Source organism: Dromiciops gliroides, chromosome 1 (genome assembly GCF_019393635.1).
Source record: "Dromiciops gliroides isolate mDroGli1 chromosome 1, mDroGli1.pri, whole genome shotgun sequence".
Taxonomy (NCBI): domain Eukaryota; kingdom Metazoa; phylum Chordata; class Mammalia; order Microbiotheria; family Microbiotheriidae; genus Dromiciops; species Dromiciops gliroides.
The window spans coordinates 312,224,086-312,227,683 of NC_057861.1; positions in this window are offsets into that span (position 1 = coordinate 312,224,086).

The window sequence follows — 3,598 nt, forward strand, 5'->3', positions numbered from 1 at the left end:
GATCTGATAACTCAGAATAAAGGCAATTAATATCTCAAATGGTAAATTCCCATAATCCAAGTCTCATAAGATTTAACAAATGAGCATATTGATGAAAGAAAAATGTGAATTTGCTTTATGACTCAGGATATTATATACAATATGCAATAATTCAAAATAATAACTACAAATATATAATCACAAAAACATAAAGTAGATAACAAATGTAAATGACTGACACCATTAATCATTATTACAAAATTTCCATCAATTCACCAAAAGAGTGTATCCATTGTCTCCAGTACACAGCTACTCCCAGAATAGCCCTTCAATGCTTCTTAGGAGAGGCAGCAGAAAGCTGTTGAATAGTCTGGACATGCTTAGGAGAGATGGATCACATGCCAGCAGCCAAATCAAATGGCAAATATTCCACCTGAGGTAGGCACCATTGTACCTTTGACTTAGAAACTTTGTGGCCTCTATGATTCAGCTCTAGCAACAAATGGCAGGTGGCTTCCTGGCAAATCTCAATTGGGTGGAGCCAGGAGTAAGTTATCTACATATTGAACTAATGTGGAACTTTTACAAGTAATGGAGGCTAAATCCTGCTGCAAAACTTGGAATAATAGTGTGAGACTGCTAACAAATGCCTGTGGGGGGCAGCTAGGTGGCACAGTGGATAGAGCATGGGCCCTGGAGTCAGGAGTACCTGAGTTCAAATCCAGCCTCAGACACTTAACACTTACTAGCTGTGTGACCCTGGGCAAGTCACTTAACCCCAATTGCCTCACTAAAAAAAACAAACAAACAAACAAACAAAAAAATGGCTGTGGGAGTCTGGTTTAAGTCCACCGTGTATTTCTCCAGGTGAAGGCAAACAAGTATTGGGAGTCTTGGTGTACTGGTTTTGAAAAGAGGGCAGCTAGGTGACGCAGTGGATAGAGCACAAGCCCTGGAGTCAGCAGTACCTGAGTTCAAATCTGGCCTCAGACACTTAGCACTTACTAGCTGTGTGACCCTGGGCAAGTCAATTATGCCAAGTTGCCTCACTTGAAAAAAAAAAAGAAAGAAAAGAAAGCAGAACAGAGTTCTACCACCATGAAGCATGTTGCCTCACATGGGATTGAGGAAATGATAGTATCAGATTTGGGCACTATCCAATGCCTAGGTACAACATAAAAATTAATTGCCTGGGGCAACTAGGTGGAGCAGTAGATAAACCACCTGTCCTGGATTCAGGAGGACCTGAGTTCAAATCCAACCTCTGACACCTGACACTTACTTAGTTCTGTGACCTTGGGCAAGTCACTTAACCCTCATTGCCCCACCCAAACAACAAACAAACAAAACAAGATTTAATTGCTTGCAGATCTTGTACAAAATGATAAACAGTTTTGCCTCTGGCCCAGGCCCAGGCCAGGCTTCTTAACTAGCAAAATGGGAGTATTACACAGGGAACAATGGCATGGGACAGTGTGACTTTGGTTTTTCCAAGCTTCAATTATAGATATCCCTCAATAAGGAATATTGTGGTATAGATTGTGGTGGGCCACCTTTGGTCTAAATAGTAACAAACAGAGCAGATTTCTGGATACCTACATCAGAAGAGGAAGAGGCCCACAGGGACTTGGGAATATCAGAAGTGATTTCCAATGTATCCCTTACTGTTTCCTGAATGTCTTGTGATCAAAATTGGCAGCAAGTGGACAGTCCCCTGGCAATTCCAGGGAGATGCTACCATCTGATGAACAAGATATGATTGCTCTAACTTTACAAAGGAAGTCAAGACCTAAATGATTTTTAGGACAGTTGGGCATAAAGATAAATGAATGTTCTACTGTTAATGGGCCAATAGATACCATGAGAGGGTTTAATTTTACAACTCTTTGAGATTTCCCTGAGATCCCAATTGCATTTGTATATGCAATAAATGTACATTCAGGGTCAGGTTTTTTATTGAGGATTGATATTGAGCCTCCTGTATCTAATAAACAATCATAATAAGTGTCCCCAACCCTCACAGTTACATGGGGTTCATTATTCTGGGGAGATGAATGGACTGGCACAAGAATATTGCAGGGTTTGCTATTTCTAATCCCTTTCATGTAATTCAAAAATTTCCCTACTATAACACACAGAAAAGTAAATATTAAAATAGGAATAGAAAATTCACAAAAGCAAAGTGCTAACATGATTCTATCCCTGTTTGTCTGATTAATCAGATTAATTTAGAGAAAAGCAGGTATTTAGGAGGTACTTAGGTACTTCCAGGTAGAAGAAATCCAATTGAAAATTTAAAGGGTACAGGCCATAAAATCAATGAAAATAGGAGAAACTTACAAAAATAAAATATCTTACTCAGCTTATTTGTATAGAAGATCAAAAGACTGAGGGATTCTGCATCCCTTTTTGTGGTGGGCCAAAACTGTAGCTAGTAAAAATATATGCGGTTGCCTTATTTCTGTCCCAAGTTTGGGGAAAATTATCTGTGGTTTCTAATATAGTTGGTACTAATAAATGGGAAGCTTTAGCACCAGTTTTGGGGCATTAAGCCTTTACTAAAGTATATTCAATATTATTAAAGATAGAACATGAGCTCAGAAAGTTAAGAAACCTATCTAACCCAGAGGAGAGAATAGAGCTCAGCCTGGCCTTCTAGCCTAGAGTAAAAATAAAGCTTGACCTTGCCTTCTTCTTCCTCCAAGTCCTCTGCCACCAAGAGAGCCTCCTAGAGAGTCTAGCTGAGAATAACTGTGTGTGGAAGCCTTTTATGGGCTCTGAGGAGAGGTGGTCCTTACACACTGCTTCAAGTTAATTGGCTAGCATCAATCAAATCTATTGTTCACTGGACTTTTGGATGATCCTAAATTGAGGTCAGAGTTCACATCCCCTGAGAATATACCCTCTTGAGGGCCAGGCAGGTGTGGTTTTAATTGAATTAACATTAAATAAGTTAATCAGCAAAATCAGTCAATCCATTCAATCTTAATCCAATCAATCCCCTCCACTGGGGTTGAGGGGGGGGGCAAAGTTTGGGCATTCCAAAAACCCTATTATTTTCTCACACTAACTTTAGGCCCAGCACCCTATCCACTGCACCACTTACTGTCTCATGGTAAGAAAGAAATGGGGTGGGCCAGCTAGATTAGGCAGTGAATAAAGCATTGGCCCTGGATTCAGGATGACCTGAGTTCAAATCTGTCCTCAGTCTCTTGACACTTACTAGCTGTCTGACATTGGGCAAGTCACTTAACCCTCATTCTTCAGAGAAAAAGAAAAGAAAACAGTGACTCAGAGAGTTTATCACATAGCTAGTCAATATCAAAGGTCACATTTCTATACCAAATCTTCCTGATTGATAATTTGGCACATTACCCCCTAGGCCATGCTGTTTTTGAATAGCTAAAGGAAGTATTTTAAGTATCAGGGTCAGGTGGGATAGATATGTTGGATCAGAGGGTTTAATTTGCATATAGATGAGTTCATGTCACTTGTAAAGGTCAATCTGGTCTTCAGAATCACATCATTAGCATTTGGGAGGCTGGACACCACATCTCTACAATGTCTTTCTGACCTGCACAGCTGAGAAGCACCAGCACAAACAATGAGCCTGACTGTC